This window comes from Rhincodon typus, chromosome 13 (assembly GCF_021869965.1).
Source record: "Rhincodon typus isolate 14 chromosome 13, sRhiTyp1.1, whole genome shotgun sequence".
NCBI classification, from domain to species: domain Eukaryota; kingdom Metazoa; phylum Chordata; class Chondrichthyes; order Orectolobiformes; family Rhincodontidae; genus Rhincodon; species Rhincodon typus.
Genome location: NC_063344.1, coordinates 5666398 through 5684415, shown reverse-complemented (window position 1 = coordinate 5684415; position 18018 = coordinate 5666398). Strand labels below are relative to the sequence as shown.

The 18018-nt window shown below is 42.8% G+C and overlaps 1 long non-coding RNA gene across 1 annotated transcript in view; it reads left to right on the top strand.

Annotated features, from left to right (window-relative positions):
* Positions 1-17461, top strand: part of LOC109922683 — a 72985-nt gene extending 55524 nt beyond the window's left edge. Inside the window, exons 2-3 of the long non-coding RNA XR_007263551.1 lie at positions 1083-1188; positions 14006-17461. This is a non-coding gene — a long non-coding RNA (uncharacterized LOC109922683). The remainder of the gene's footprint in view (positions 1-1082; positions 1189-14005) is intronic.
* The last annotated feature ends 557 nt before the right edge of the window (positions 17462-18018 follow it).

Sequence of the window (18018 nt, the reverse complement as noted above, 5' to 3'; positions counted from 1 at the left end):
ATCAGATCAGCCATGATCTCATTGAATGGTGGAGCAGACTTGATGGGCTGAATGGCCTACTTCAGCATTGGACTTAAAGTAAGACAAAAGAACAGGTGAATGAGAACAATTGTACACAATCTGACATCACAGCTTTGGCTGTGAACCTTGTATTGAATTGAATCAGATTTACTATAACACCCCGTGCGTACATCTGTGTTCATACAGACCTTTCTGCATAAAATATAGCATTCTGACTTCATATACACATCTGACAGAATGGATTCAACTTCATGGGTTTGCGCAACTACACTCAGGGCAGATGCTAAAAACTAGAACAAACCCTTACGAAGTCCACAAGAAGAATCCTCACCCTCAGCCTTCCTGCTCCACCCCTCAGATCCAGTGAAACTCCGATGCTGTCCAGGTCAGTGCCTGAGAGACACTTGATTAGCAACACTTATTGAAAAGATGAGAGATGGGACGCTTGCTGATTCTGTAACCATTGGGCAAGATCCCAGTCATCTCTGCTCCCCCAAACGCTTTTCATACTGTGGCCCTTTGTCGAGCAATAATGAAGTTCATTCCTGTATCCCCAGAGAAAGCAGCCATCTGCAGCTCCATTTCACAGGAATTTTCAGAAATTTGTCACATAAACCAAATGCGTTTCAGTCACTGCAGTGATCCTTTGCTTTCCCTTGATGTAATAATGCGAAAGGTAAAATCCACCAACATCCCACGCTATCATTAAAGAGAGACAGCTGGTGCTGATTTAACCTGAGGGTCACCGTGCCTCAGGCGAGGGGAGAGGTTGAAAAGGAGAAACAAAAACAGAAGTTGCTAGAAAAGCTCAGCAGGTCTGGCAGCACCTGTGAAGACAAATCAGAGCTAACGTTTCGGGTCCGTCGACCCTAAAAAGGAGGGTTGTTCACGGTAACCTCAGCCAGTGTGGGAATTAAACCCATGCTGTTAGCATCACTCTGCATCACAAACCAGCCATCCTGCCAACTGAGCTGTAATGAGTAAATGTGACACTCGGTCAGTGCGTCCTTTACAATATGTGTGTTGTTAGATTCAAATTCCTTCCTTAACTAAGCCTCAAGATACTTAAAGCCAGCCTTGACACATTCTGGTCCACCACTCACAACAACTTTACCAGCATGGTGCGGTCCTGTTGCTAAGTTACTGACCAGCCCTCTGGCATACCAGGTAAGCTGTTTTTATTAACTTCTTCTGGAGCTGACAATCTGAATTATAAATCTTATTATTGAATTTTGAAATGGATAGTTTTATAAGACTACCTGCCATTGTCATTATCGTTTGCAAATGGCAAGTGCCAAAGTGCGAGTTGTTTTCTAGCATCTGTCCCAGTGTTTCAATGATCTGACTCCGCTCTTTCACTGATCATCTCCAGTATCAGCGAATGGGTGCAAAGGAACGAAGCTGGGCGTGACGCTTCAACCACACAGTAAATTGATATCCTGTTTAACCCTGTGTCATACTCAGTGACAGATAGGTTTCCTGCAGTAGCACATAGTGTGAAATGAATTGCCAGTTGGATCATCGGGCATAAAAGCATTTGGTTCCCAAAGGCATGTTCTGCACACTACTCAATCCTAGAAGAAGGGTCAACAGTAAAAGCTAAGCTAATATAAGGCCATAGCCTCCCAGTGATGTGAACACACAATGTAACAGTCTTCATTTCATAGAATCCTTTCATAGAATCCCTACTGTGTGGAAACAGGCCTTTCGGCCCAACAAGTCAACACAACACAAGAACCCAAGAACTAGGAGCAGGAGTAGGCCTTCGAGCCTGCTCCGCCATTCAATAAGATCATGGTTGATCTTTTCGTGGAGTTAGATCCATTTACCCGCATTCTCACTGTATGCCTTAATTCCTTTATTGTTCAAAAAAAATCTACCTTTTTTTTAAAAACGTTTACTGAAGTAGCGTCAACTACTTCACTGGGCAAGGAATTCCATAGATTAACAACCCTCTGGGTGAAGAAATTCCTTCTCAATTCAGTTCTAAATCTGCTCCCTCTAATCTTGAGGCTATGCCCTCTTGTCCTAGTTTCACCTGGCAGTGGAAACATCCTCTCTACTTCTATCTTATCTATTCCCTTCATAATTTTATATGTTTCTATAAGATCCCCCCTCAATCTTCTGAATTCCAATGAATATAATCCCAATCTTCTCAGTCTCTCCTCATAAGCCAACCCTCTCAACTCCGGAATCAACCTGGTGAACCTCCTTTGCACCCCCTCCAGTGCCAAGTCCACACAAGTCTTCATGTTGAAGTGACAGGGCTCCTTTGTCATTCATGTTTCCATCAAGTAGCAAAGGGATGAAGTTGGACTTCACATTAAATTGAATCTGCAGAACCAAGCAAAGGTTTCAAATGTGGAACCAAATTACTGCAGATGTTGGAATCTGTCCTGAAAACAACAAATGCTGGAGATCACAGCGAGTCAGGCAGCATTGATGGAGAGATAGCAAGCTAACGTATGCAGTGGGAGATAGTAGGAACTGCCGATGCTGGAGTCTGAGATAACAAGGTGTGGAGCTGGATGAACACAGCAGCCCAGGCAGCATCAGAGGAGCAGGAAAGCTGACGTTTCAGGTCTGGACCCTTCTTCAGAAAATTTTCTAAAGAAGGATCCAGACCCAAAATGTCAGCTTTCCTGCTCCTCTGATGCTGCCTCACCTGCTGTGTTCATCCAGCTCCACACTATGTTATAACATGTGCAGTGGGTTTGGCCCCTACAGTGTTTACCTGCAAAGAATGCTGGATCAAGCCTGATCTGTAAATCTACTGTTGCAGCAGTAAAGAAGGCAGATTGTTATCCAACATAGCAATGTGCTGTTGAAGATTCACTTGTTCCAAGATCAAAGAAGACAAGTTAGAAATCTTGGCAAAATCTACTTGCGCAGCATCAGATATGGGTGGACCTGGGTCAGGTGGAATGCAACAGATTTTAAATCTAAAATTCAAATCAAGTCTGTTTCAGTGCCCCCCCATTCCAGTTTTATCAGAGACAGGAATGTTAAAGCTGCTCCGAGGAGACAGGTTTGTAATCTGATGAGGCTGCCGGCTTTATCTTTCCCCAACTTTATTTCCTGATCCATGGAAAACACAGCAATTAACAGGAAGGCAAAAACTGCAAAATGGACTAAGTACCTCCCCAGCACTGCAGCTGGAGTGCAGTCCAGTCTACTCCTCTCTCTAGGATCAAGCCCCTTCTGTCCCTTGTGACTGAACCTCTATTAAATTCCACTGTCCACTGACACCTTCATATTTGGAGCCTAGACCACAGCACCCAACCCATCTGCCATTTTGATTGCCCTACAAACAACCCCCAACTCCACAATCTACCCCCAACGCCTCCCCCAGTGCTGATTCCTCTCTGCAACTACTAAACCAACCTCCACACTGTCCATCACCTCTAAGTCTCTTCCCGTCACTTTTAACTCTCTGGACCTGATTGTACCCAGCAACTGCCACCCACTGAGCTGCTTCTGTGCTGATGTGACTGACCAGCTGGTGTCAGAATGGGGAATCTTTTGGCAAAACGTGCAGGGCACCCCATGGCGTTAGAACTCTGTGGTGTTTAGGAAAACCTGGCCTACCAGGTTTCCAAATGTGCCGCCTCCTGTCATCCTAATCTAAGGCCGTGCCCAATATAGTATAGGGCTCATGGCTTCTCCCTGCTACAGCACAGGAGAAACTCACACTGCATTGAATATGAATGGAGTAATAAATAACTGTGGACTAGGCAGTCAACAGTCCACAGGACGAATTAGCAACAGATCGTAATCCTGCATCCACAGTGCGCCTCCTGACTCCCCACAGCCAGTCCACCATTGAGCAAGGCACAAGTCAGGAGTGTGATAGAATACACCCCACTTTCCTGGATGAGTGCAGCCCCAACAACACTCAAGAAGCTTGATCCCATCCAGGACAAAGCAGCCCCCTGATTGGCACCACATCCACAGGCATCCACTCCCTTCACCACCGACGCTCAGTAGCAGCAGTGTGTACTATCTGCAAGATGCACTGCAGAAATTCACCAAAGATCCTCAGACAGCACCTTCCAAACCCACGACCACTTCCATCTAGAAGGACAAGGGCAGCAGATACACAGGAACTTGGAAATATATCGCCGTTCCTTCACTGTCACTGGGTCAAAATCCTGGAGCTCCCTCCCTAAGGGCATTGCGGCTCAACCCACAGCAGGTAGACCGCAGTGGTCCAAGTAAGTGGCTCACCACCACCTTCTCAAAGGGCAACTAGAGACGGGCAATAAATGCTGGGCAGCAGCAATGCCTGTGTCCCACAAGTGAATAAAAAGAAGTGTGGTTTTTAAGTAGCAGGTAATGTTAGTGTGATCGCCCAGCATTGTATCTTTGATGGTAACTGAACAGCAATCAGTTATACACCGTGTTATTTCTGCTGTTATGTTTGGACTCAGTTTGACCTGAAGTCATTTGTGAGTTTCATCTAGAAACATAGGAAATAGGAGCAGGGATAGGCCATTCAGGCCTGCTCCACCATTCAATACTATCAGCCAACTCAATGGCACATTGGTGCTTTTCCCTTATATCCTTTGAGCTCTTCAGCCTTAAGAACTATATCTAGCTCCTCCTTGAAAACATTCGCTGTTTTGTTTTTAATTACTTTCTGCAGCAGAGAATTTTACAGGCTCACCACTCTCTGGGTGAACACATTCTGCTCGTCTCAATCCTAAATGGTTTACCTTTTAGTTTTATTGAAGAAACAGGGAATAAGTACATGGATGTTGTATTCTCCATGGACGTTCTTTTATTAATTGAAACAAGATGAAACAAGATTTTTTGGCTTATGTGCAACGAGATCATAACACTGCTGAATGGATAGAACATAGTTTCACCATGTTATTTGTGGTGAACCTGTCTGCTCTGATAAATTTGACAATTCACTCTCATAAAATGTATCTGAAACTACAGCATGACAGCAAAAGCAGCAGATCATTTTCTAAGCCATGTAATAGCTTTTGAAGCAAAACTGAAATTGTTTGAGAAGCAACTGCAGAGGAGAGGACAGATCACTATCAGCTTGAAGGAAGACACAAAGCAACAACTGGGCAGAGAATCCGGTTTCAATTTGAAGAGAGTGGTTAACAGAGTTGACATGGCTTTCCATGGCTTTGATCACAAGTTCTGACAGCAGTGATGACTCCTTGCTATTAGAGTTCATTATAGTTTTAAAAAACATACTATTTCCACAAGGATTAGGAGTCTAAATCCATTGCCAATTGTTGGAAAAACTGTCTGGTTCACTAATGTCCCTTAGGGAAGGAATCTGTCATCCTTACCTGGTTTGGCCTACACGTGACTCCAGACCCACAGCAATGTGAGTCAGGCAGCATCCATTGAGAGAAAGCAAGCTAATAAACCAAGATGACTCTTCATCAGACTCAACTAAACTCAAAACGTTAGCTTGCTTTCTGTCCGTGAATTCTACCTGACCTGCTGTGATCTCCAGCATTTTGTGTTTTCAGTACAGATTCCAGCATCTGCAGTAATTTGCTCCTACAACAATATGGTTGACTCTCAACTGCCAATGGGCAATTTCAGGTGAGCAATAAATGCTGGCCTAGCCAGTGCCACCCTTATCTCATGAATGTATCTGCTATGTTATTCAATGTTATATCTTGCATGATTTTGCTAAGCTCCTTTGGAGTGAAATCTCATGTTCAGTGAATGTTTTCAGGATTTAGGAGCTCTTATGGAAAGGTGTAACTCGATGACAGTGACCATTGCAATCTACTTCCTTCAGCAGTGCCAGTTTGAACAGCAGTCCCAATGTAAGCAAGACAGCTTGCCTGCAGAGCTTAGACATGGAGCACTCATAGTTTCAGGGCTTCAGGTAGCCAGGCAATGCAAGGACACTTCTTCTGCAGAATACTGCTGGAAATCTGAAACAAACACAGAGAATTCTGCAGAAACTCAACAGGTCTGGCCACATCCGTGGAGACAGAAACTGACATTTCAAGTGACTCTTCTTCAGAACTTTTGGCCATTCCAGCCACCATGACATCCTTAGTGTTGGCGTGCATTGGACGTTTGTAGAGGGCAGCAACATGGAACCACATGGGAACGCCACCCCCTGCAAGTTGCCCTCCAAGCCACTGACCATCTGACTTGGAAATACATTGCCGTTCCTTCGCTGCTGCTGGGTCAAAGTCCTGGAATTCCATCCCTTAGGGTATTGTGGGCCAACCTACAGCACGTGGACTGCAGTGGTTCAAGAAGGCAGCTCACCCCCACCTTCTCAAGGGGGCAACTAGAAACAGGAAACGAATGCTGGCCCAGTCAGCGATGCCCACATCCCACAAATGAATGATAAGAAAAGACTGTGATGTCAATATAACATTTTTGACCTCAGCACTCCAGTAGGAGTGATCAACAGCTTTGAGGTTTGTTCTCAAGTGATTCCCACTGGATGCTGCTCAGTTACTTAAAGTGCTTGGTGGTTTGTACTCGTGGGTAAAGCGTACAGGAAGTGGTGTGTCTTGTGGTGCAGACTTTGCTCCTCAGTAAAAGGACCTGCCTGGTTCCAAGCACGTATGGTGCAGTTGCTGTTCCCCCTTGGCCTCTAACAGCAGGAGACTGAGAGGCACCAAAGGGCTGCTAGAACAGGATCAAGAGGAGGATGCCATATCCACCCAGAGTCTTTTGGGAGGCATTGTCCTTCCTCAGCCTCGGCCAGGAAGAATGTCTGTGATATCTCGGGAGCAGAAGACCTGTGGGGTCAGAGGTACCTGCATAACTGCACATGGCTGTGAACATATCCTTATCCAGCCAGGAGCAGGGGCTATCTCCATCATCCTGGAGTTCACCATTCCCATTCCATTAGACTGTGGTAAATGTGGGCTTGTAGAGATAGAGTAGGATGGTCTTCAGAGGGTTGGTGGTGACTCAATGGGCTGAATGGCCTCTATGAGGACTGTGGGGGTTTCTGTGACTCAATGCGAAGTGACTGCCATTCTTTATATATAAACAAATACATTTCCCTCCCTCATTCCAGAGGGAGAGAAGCAGATGGAACCTACCTGTGAATTCCAGAGGGCAGTAGACCTCCCCATCATACAGGACGACATTGGCTGTATACAAGGTGCTTTACAGATATCCAATATTGAATCAGAGATATACCACAGCCACAAAGGTTTCACATCCTCAGTGTACAGCAAGTATGCGACTACACTTAACGCATTATGTACCCAGACTGGGTGATTCCCATTCAAAGCATTGCTGTTTCTAACCTAGTACAGTCCTCATCTCAGTTTCCTGACGTTTAAGGACACAGACCTGAATGGATCTGACAGACCGTTGGTTTAGGCATTCACTGCCAAATCTGGCTGCTCCACATAACACCGTACTTATCTGCTGAACCAATTCACTATCTCAGGATCAGCCTGAAAGGCAAAAATAACTCCAGGCACTTCCCACATCCCCATCTGCATCTTCTAAAATCACTTGGTCTTGTGTCCTCTAGCTTTTGTCAAACGACCAACTTGAGGAGTTCATGAACTCCAATCTCAAGAAGACCAAGACACTCCAATCATCATCTTCTGCCACTTTGCTTCTTTCCAATAATCCATTGGGTCAAACCTTCTCTAGGGTTCACTCCATACCCTGGCCCTGAACTTCCATCATTCTTTGATTTCACTCCTATTCCTCGCGTGCCCTCTCCCAGCTCATCTTATCCATAAGTTCTACCTCCCACTCTCTCAACTCCACTCTCACTAAACTGCTGATCTCCCGGTTTCCCTTCCTGCTTTCCACATTTGTTGATACTGTTAATGGTTTTCTCTGTTTAGATACAATCCCCCTGTTTCTCAAATCTGTCATCATCACCCCTCCTCAAATAAAAACTCTTGCAAACTACTACCCTATCTTCAAAATACCTACCCTCTCAAAGTCTTCCGATTCCAATACAAGGCCTTTGTGAACAAGAGCAAGGACCAGAGGTATGACGCACAAACTGACCACAGTACTACGATACGGGGGGCTATTCAGGTGTTGGGGTAAAAGGGGGATGTAGTGAACATAGAAAATTGGAGCAGGAGTAGACCATTCGGCCCTTCGAGTCTGGTCCGCCATTCAATATGATTATGGCTGATCCTCCAACTCAGTCCCTGGTTCCCACATTCTCCCCCACACCCTTTGATCATTTCAGCCCTAAGAACTATGTCTAATTCCTTCTTGAAAATATTCAATGCTTCCACCTCAACTGCTTTCAGTGATGGAGATCCCACATTCTCCCCACTCACTGGATGAAGAAAGTTTTTGTATCATTAGACTGCAAACCTCTGGTTCTCGACTCCCCAGGCATTTTGAACATCCTAGTAGTCATGGGGACCAGTATGATTAGAGAGAGCATGAGTCCTAAAGGCTGTGTATAGGTGTTTTAGACATCTCAGAACAGGAGGGGAACTTAGAGGGGGAATCCCATTGTGTGGTCTATGTGGTAGGAACGACATTGATGGGAATGTGGTTCTGCTGAGGAAGTATAAGTAGCTATGAGATAATTGGAACTATTTACTACCTGAATCATGAACAAACTGCCATTAATGAAGTAAGGTTAGAGAATGTTGGTGTTTTAGTTTGGTGTGGGAGAAATAGGTTTCAATTCATGAGGCACAGTATTGGAGAGAGAGGGAGCTGTTCCATTGGGATGAGTTTCACTTAAACCAGGCTGGGGCCAGGGTCCAATTTGTACAATTCGGTCTACAGAGAGGGCTTGAAATTAAATACTGGAAGAGAGGACTCAAGGGAAGGGAATATTTTTCGAAGTTAAAGAGAAAGATCAGATCAATACAGCTAACGATACCTAGAGTTTGCCAAGAGAAGCCAGAGCATACAAATATAAGGGTGCATCAGCAATTAGGGTCAGAGTATGAGGCAAACAGTTTAAAAGCTGTTTATCTTAATGTGTCAGAGATAGCAAGAACTGCAGGTGCTGGAGTCAGAGACAACACAGTATGGAGCTGAAGGAACACAGCCGCTCAGAAGGGTCCCGACCCGAAACGTCAGCTTTCCTGCTCCTCTGATGCTGCCTGGCCTGCTGTGTTCCTCCAGCTCCACACTGTGTTATCTGAATGTGTGCAGCATTTGTAACAAGATAGCTGAATTACAGCAGAAATAGAAGTCAGTGAGGATGATATGATGGACAGTGCGGAGGCATGGTTGGAAGGGGACCAAAGCTGCAAACTGAATATTCAAGGATTTATTTGAAGGAATTGATTTATTTCATTTATTTATTGTCACGTGTATCTTGTTACAAAATACAGTGAAAAGTGTTGTATGGTGTCACCACTCTAGCGCCATCTTAAAACGCAGAAAAAGAAATCAAAACATAAAGGCAGAAAAATGAAGAAGTAAAGAAAATGTCCAACTTTACAGTCCTTCTTGTTAAGTGCCCCACCATAGGCTATGGGCCTGGGGGCCAGGCACGGGTACCCTTCACTGTACTGCTGCCACTGGAAGGAAACTTGCCACTCAACGATGCCATCTCTCCTCCACTGACGCCCTCGCCACTATGAGTCCTGGCTGGACCTCACCAATGCAGATGCCCAGAGGAGGGGAGGGAAGTATCTATATACTATCAGCAGCTTGTAAGTTAGCCATAAATTTGTAGTTAGAGGCTGTTGGAGGCAAAGAGACTGATATTTGCTCAGAGTTGCAGTGAAAGGTTAGAATAATTAGAGTGCTTTACTAAGATGTTTACTAAGGAAGAAGATGCTGATATTGAGGAAGATCAGATAAGGATTGACAGACAGGATACACTTGAAAGATTACCTATGCTTAGATTGGATAAACCGTTGGCCTGAATGGCTGCACCCCAGCTTGCTAAAGGAAATGGCAGTGGCACTAGCTAAAGCACTTACTTTAATTTTTCAGTCATTGCTGGATACAAGGTGAAGTGCCGAGGAGTTGGACAGTGACATAGTGACAGCCTTATTCAAGGAAGGGTATAAAGGAAATCCCTAGGAGCTACACACTGATTAGTTTAACATCATGGATAGGTAAAGATTTGGAAGCAATAATCAGAAAAGGAACCAACAGTGACTTGGAGAGGTTTGGGTGAATTAAGGAGACCCAGCAGAGATTTGTAAAAGGCGGATCAGGCTTCGCAAATATAATTGAAGTTTTGATGAAGAAGGAGTGAAGATTGATGAAGGAATACCCTGGATGTTATTTATTGGAATATGGGAAAGTGCTTGACCGAAGGTTGGTTAACAAAATTGAGGCACATAACTCAAGAGTCAGTGTGCAATTGAGGAAGAAAATTGCTTAAGGAGGGAAAACAGTGAGTCATGGTGTCTGATGCTTTGCAAACCCACAACCACTTCCATCTAGAAGGACAAGGGCAGCAGACACATGGGAACACCATGCCTCTGCATGTTCCCCTCCAAACCACTCACCATCTTGACTTGGAAATAGTGTCATGGGATCAAACTCCAGGAACTCCCTCGCAGATGGACTGCAGTGGTTCAAGAAGGCAGCTCACCACCAACTTTGCAAGGGCAATTAGGGATAGGCAATAAATGCTGGCCAGCCAGCATGGCCTGTGTTCTATGATTGAATGAAAACAAAGATTGTTTTTCACGTTGAAGGATGGTAGGTAATAATGTTCCTCAAGGGTCAGTGCTAGGATGACTGCTTTCTTCAACCTTTAGGGGAATACTGAAAGTTCAGCATTTATCTGTGGTATATAATGAAGAAGAAACCAATTGATAGCAACAAGACATAACTAAGCTGTCAGAGGGGGCATTTAAAATGTATTACAGAGAAGCAAGGTGATGCATTTTGGCTGAAAGCATCAGAAGAGAAATTATGAACTCAATAGCATGGTTCTAAAGAGTGACGGGACAGATCTAGGGATTCCTGTAGAAAGATCTTTGGAGGAGGCAGGACATTTTTGAGAACATAATTAGCAAAACATATCAGTTCTAAAATAGAGACGCTGTGCTGAGAAGCAGGGAACTTTTGCTGAAACATTATAAAGTTTTCTTGTTGGACCACAAGACTATTTCATCCAGTTCTGGTCATGACACTTTCAAAAAGGATGTGAGGATCTTTGAGATGGTGCACAGGAGAATTCCCAGAATGGTTCCGGGAATGAGTGATTTTTGATGCCAGGTTAGATTGGGAAAGCTGGGACTGTTACCTTTGGCACAGGGACAGCCGGGGAGAGATTTTTCGGAGGTGTACAAGATTGGGACACATTTAGGTAAGGCAGACAAAGGAATGCTGTTCCCATCAGCTAATGCCAGAAGGGCAAGGGGACACAGATTTAGATTTGGGACAAGAGAAACAATTTCTTCACACAGTGAGTGGCAGTGGTTGCCCACAGGGGTGGTGCAAGTGGAGACCATTAATAATTTGAAAAGAAATCGGATGGGCGCATGAGAGACATCATGCGAGAAATATAAGGGTTTAAAGAAGGGAGCGAGGAATGTGGCTTGCTCTACAGAGAGCTAGTATGAATTCAATCAGCCAAATGCCTGCCTTCTGTGTTGCTATGCCTGTGGGTATGTTAGGATGAAGAGAAACTGGGCTGTGAGAAACATATGAACATAACATCAGGAATAAAAACAGAAGTTGCTGACAAAGCTCAGCAGGTTTGGCAACATTTGTGACAAAAATTCAGACTTAACGTTTCTGGTCCGGTGACCCAACCTCAGTTTTGAGGAAGGGTCACTGGACCTGAAATGTTAACTCTGATTTCTCTTCACAGATGCTGCCGGACCTGCTGAGCTTTTCCAGTAACTTCTGACTTGTTCCTGACTAACAGCATCCGCAGTTCTTTCGGTTTTTATTGGATATAACATTATCTTCGCTGTCCCTTTCAATGGTCTCAGTCTAGGCCGTTCCAGTGTTGGGGCAAGACCATCACAGTTGAGCTATGACTGTTTGCTTTTGTTGGTTAGTTCTGATTCTCACCTCGTCCTACAAGTCAAGAAGTGGATGGGACAGTGCAAGAGCTGACAGTGTGTACAATCCGTGAGAAGTGGGTGTGAAGGTGACCGCAGTGATCAGTGTGAGGGGACACTGTAAATGCTGGCCGTGGATTATGTTGGGTATGTGAGTGAAGTGCTGGTGGAAAATTACACAGTGTGCAAGGCTCATGGATCAGCAGTAAGGCTAAGCCCTTGAGGGGAAAAGACCGCACACTAAACCTTTCCCTGCATTGCTTTCAGGTGCTCAGGCCAACAATCCTGGTGTTGGCAGTGATGACCATCTGCTCCCACTTCCTCCAACGGTTTGGTGGGAGGGCCTTCTGTCTCCCTATAGTAAGAGGACACCTGTCCTCCTGTCTACTAAGCTCTCCAGTGCTGTACAAGAGAACCTTGGCTCAAGTGTTCTATCCCAATGCGCCATATTCACTGAGACAGGCTTGTTCAGGAACCTTCTAGTATTTCCTACAGCCAGAACGCAACCCCTCTTTAAGAGGTGCAGTTCAATTTAGAAAGTGTAGGCTAATGTTTAAGTGATATTTGCTGCAAATAAACTCAGGCCGCCACTGAATGGTACAATCAATACTGGGAGCACACAACCGTCGTTTAAATGAGCCGGTAACACACACCTTAGTTGAATTTTATTGCGTTTCATGTTCACATTTTTAAAATCCTTCAGTAAAGTATTTCTTGTTTTCAGGTTTTTAAATTGCAATCGTAATTTAGGTAGCTGTCTGAAGGAAAGTACAATTTTGAATATTACAAATGGAGCCAATGAGTCTGAAGTTGCAATTGTACTTATACTATGTACAGTTGGGAATATGCTCGCATTTCACATATTCTGCCCCATCTCAGTCCCCACGCAGTTCAGAACTTGCTGGAAAAAGCTGTCAAGGTGGATCATCAAAAATGATACCTACCTAAGGGCTTCCAGTAATGAATATAGATTGCACAAGTGAGAGAGCTATTTCCTTTTGAGAAACAAAGCACACAGAAGATATCATTGAGGCATTTAAAATGATGGAATGATTGGACTATCAGGAACAGTAGACAATTTAATATAGAGACAAACTAGCATAACTTTTAATGTGATTTTTCCCTCGAGTTTGCAATAAAATATTAGCTTTTTCAAAATATTTGTAGTCCGCACTAATAAAGAATTCAAAGCCGTAGGAAGTGACACAAATAAAATGTACAAAATAACTGCCTTCTGGATTTGCTGGACTCAACATGCACTGACCTTTGGACACTCAAAAAGAATGACTAGATACTGGTGTTCTGCTGGAATAAAGATTAAATATTGTGATTTACTATTTGATCAGTTCTGCGCAGTCCATGGAAATATTGTTGCTCAGTTGGAAAACTGAGACAATTCTGTCCATGTTGTTAGAAACAAGTGTTAATCTAGATTTTCCAGTATTTTTTTCTTTATTCTTTCGTGAGGCATGGGTGTCACTGGCCAGGCTAATGTATATTGTCCATTCTAATGGCTCAGATGTCAACCACATTGCTTTAGGTCTGGAGTCATAGATAGGCCAGACCAGGAAAGAAAGGCAGTTTCCTTCCCTAAAGGAGATTTTCTCCCCCCTAACAATCAACAGTGGTCATCATTGGACTCTTCATTTCCAGATTTTTATTGAATTCAAATTCCACCAACTGCCACAATGGGATTTAAAGTCAGGTTCCCAGAATGTTACCTGAATCTTTAGATTAATAGTCTAGTCATAATGTCGCCAGTCAATCACCTCCCCCTGGTTTACTATTTAAGTATTACCTCCACAGGTGAAAAGGAGACAAATATGTTTCTGCATCTGAAGTAAACTGTAGACAGAATATATCTGAATTATACCTGCTATAAATGGCTATTTGACATAACTATACTTCCTTGTTCTGATTACCATAGGTATGTGTTAGGTGAGAATTAACTGGCTTCTGTAGTGTTAAGGCTCTCTGAACCATAAGTAGTGGTGCTTCTTGTCAAGAATTATAACATAAATTGTTCCTGCTATTTTTAAACACAGGACCATCAGAAGGAAGATGACACAGATTACATCATCAGTAATGATGAGCTGTCGGGGTATTATGACGACAAAGCAGTACCTGCTTCCTCTTCGGGTGAGGAACCAGGAAAGCAGAGTCCCAGCCAAGAGCAACCAGGGACCAAGGATATCTTCCATGAAGGATAAGTTCAGCGAAACATTGGCACTACCTCAAAATGGATTCCAGGTGGCTATACATCCGAAATTGGGCAAAGCATTTTTTGGCACATTTTCTGGTAAGGGAACAAAATGGAAGGAGAGATTGAAAAGCTCTCATATCCTCAGATCAACTCAACTACTCCAGCCCTTAAATTCCCATTTGTACCTTCTCCTGCTGAGCAGGCACTAAACTCTCGTACTAAAATCCAAACCCACAACTAGAGCAGCTGGACCAATACTTAAACGGTGAGTTCATGAATTCCTAACAGTAACACGCCTGAGACCAAAAGGCTATCTCATGACATTTTTGGAAGAATGTTATTTTAATTCTGTCCAGAGCCTTGGGAATTTGCCTGTCCAATCAAATTAATGTAACTGCACTGACCTGATGGTTTTTTTCCTTTGAAAAGCTCTTTGATGTCATACTAAACTTTGCTCCTTTCTGTCTCTGATATAAAACAGTCCCTGCTCGGGCCTCTGCCCTCATGCAGGAATGATTCTAATGCAGACTTTACAATCATGCTCTGTTACTGCTGAAGAAATACCATTGCACTATTGTGGAAGCTTTCAAAAGTTAATCAATATAAATGTAATTGTCCCTTTCTGTGTTCTTAATAATTTTGAAGGGTGTTAGAATCCTAAAGGTCAGTGGTACCTTTTTACATTGTTACATCACATTCCACTGTTCTAATGGTGTAACGGGTTGAATTTCAGTCATGTTCTCCGTAGTCTCTGGTTCAATAACTTGATAATGTTGACTAAGACAAACCACCTATAAATGGAAAAAAACTATGGAACTCAACTATCTCGGTGTCTTAGTAAATAAACGCATTATTTGAAGTCTTCTGGAAACCTGTGCTTTGCATTATGCTGTGGTATGAAGCCATACAAGGCCAAAAGTTCCCAAGAGTGATCCTAGACAGGAGTCAACATCCAACAACTAACTTGGCAACCACTTGGCTGGGAAGAAGCATGGAACTATCTAATGTGGAATTGTTACGCAGCAGCCTCTGCTGACTTTCAGAGTGTTAGATAAAGAAAGGATTGAGGCTGTAACAATGTGACAAATAGCCCGACAATACCCATTCCCATTGCTCACACACGAAGATCAGATAGTGGAGGCTCTCAGTGCTTGCAAAACTACCAAAGTAGGAAGTTGATTTGGGAGTCCATTGCTTCCAAAGCTCCAGCCAGAAAGGTGTGAAGGTGCCGGTGATGGACTGGGGTGGACAAGGTCAGAAGTCACATGACCCCAGGTTATGGTCCAACAGTCACCTGATGAAGGAGCAGTGCTCTGAAAGCTTGTGATTTCAAATAAATCTGTTGGACTATAACCTGGTGTCGACTGACTTCTGATCTTGTTCAGCCAGAAAGGAAGGAGAATTAAGAACAGAGGTAGGAATCTGACTTTCTGATCACTGGGTTTCAGTAACGGTCTCCAAACACATTTGATGCTGGACAATTAACATTACAAAACTATGATATATTTTTGTCAGGAAAGGCTAATAAGGGTTAAAGATTCGAAACAGCTGGATGGAGCTGATACAGATAAAGCCATGATCTAACAGTGTGGCAGAGCAGGCTAGATAACACCTTAAGGTAGATGCTACTTAAACAGAATGTAAACAGTACGTTGGATTAGGATTTGCCTGAAAGACTTTGCTCCATCACAGTTAACATGCATCGCCAGGGGGATAAAAGAGAAGATTATATTTCTGCACCTGAGTTAAACTGTATTGTTAAAAAGTACTGTCAATGTTTACTGGTGTGAATTTTGCTGTGAAATAGCTAATTAGGTTCTCAAAATCTTTCCGACATACCTAAAATTCAAATCGATGTAATACTGTACGTATTTTATTCAGGCTATGCTTTGCCCTCATCATAATCTTAACTTCAGAGACTGTTAATCTGTTTGATATTGGAAACCACTATTTGTGAAAGAACCTTTTATTTCTTTGGGTATGCAAAAATAGGCTTTATATAAGATGAAAATCTGTTTGAAGTTTTCTGGAACTTTGTATTGCACATTAGTAAATTTGCTGTAACATAGACATTGGGTAATTTTACAATGGGCTCTGCAGCTCATGTAGATCAATGTCATCTCTGCAACATTTGGGGTGGTGTCCAAGAAACAGATGGAAGCATCATTTTGTCTTACATCAGTGGAGAGACCATAAAAAATAGCACCTAACTTTTCTCAATACATGTGTTGCAGAAGTATAAAGCATACAGTTGTCAGCTTTGCTTTGTCATATACATTGGAAACATTCAAGTCCTTTGACATTCAGACAAATGATTTTAGTTAGTTTCAGATAGTTTATAAGGTATGTCATAGTTTGATAACAGGAGGCTCCACAAGCTAGAAAAAGGAATGGTGAACTTTAATTTAAGTCAAAAATCATGATTTATTTTCTTGAAGATGTTGACAAATAGGAAGGGCATGCAATAAATCATAAGTAACAAGGCATTAAAATACCAAGTCAGTAGCAGTGTCTGCATAGTTATGGGAGTTTTTTGTACATTTACTCATGGGATACAGGTGACACTGGCTGGGGCAGCATTTATTGCACATCCCTAATTGCTTAAAGGACTATTAAGAGTCGACCACATTGCTGTGGGTCATGTAGGTCAGACTGGCAGATTTCCTTCTCTAAAGGGCGTTAGTGAACCAAATGGGTTCTTACAACAATCCATGATAGTTTTTATGGTCACTATTACTGAGACGAGCTTTACATTTAAGGTTTTCATGATTTGAATCACCAGTTACCATGGTTGGATTTGAAAATCTGTTCCCAAAAGCATTAGCCTAAGCCTCTGGATTACTGGGCCAATGGTATTACCATCATAAACCTCATATTTTCCTATAAGAGATCGTGGCAAATGGATGACCCTCTGATATATCAACATCCTACACTATTTTAAGTGAAATCAAAGAAAAATTGCTTCTTAATTGATATTTCTTTGACTCTCTAGGATTATGCACTCTCTAGAATCAAAGCAATTGTTGTCTTTGTTGCTAACCTGCTACCACAAACAAACGCAAAATCAAAATAACCATCATAGGCAGTACATATCTACCAAAAAAAGGCCAAGATTAAACAAAAGAGCAAGAATTAAAGGTAGCAAACTACCCATCTAGAATCTTGTCTTCCTTTCCATAAAAAACCTTGCCTGTCATGTATTTTCTGTACCAACAGTGTAAGATGCCTTTGCAGTGTAACCTGTTGTAATATGGTGCACTTTCACAATGGAAATAAAATTAAAACAGTTTCAACTTAACCAATTTGACTTTTACTGCAAGCTCTAAACATATTGCTTATTATCAAATGCTGAAGTACTAGCAAAAGCTAATTCTGATAACACTGGAATGGGAATTGTCTGTTTAAAGCGAAAGTTAACGTCACTTTCGCAAACAATCCTTGTTAGTATGAACTCAGCAAGGTTGACCCACAGTAAAGCAGCCACAGAGGGAAACTCGATCTGCAAATGTTCCGGAAGAGCAAAGGGACACCATTTACACCAGTGGGCTTCAGGAGAGTGAGATAAAAATTCTATTAATTTACTTTATTCTACACCTCTACACGTAGGATTTCAATTATAAATGCTGTGGACCTTTTCTCTCTATGTTGTAGTGTACAGCCTCGATGATTGCACAGGTCTCTGATAATTCATTTGCCCTCAATAATCTTCTGCAATTCCCAAAGAATACCCATTTTTATCCCTAGGTGAATTGATCCTCTTTTCTATGCACCTTGGTGCCAATGTTGCCAGTTAGGGCAACTCCTCAGGTAAACTGGGAAAAAGCTCAGAATAAGAAAATCCCCAAAGGGTCAAAG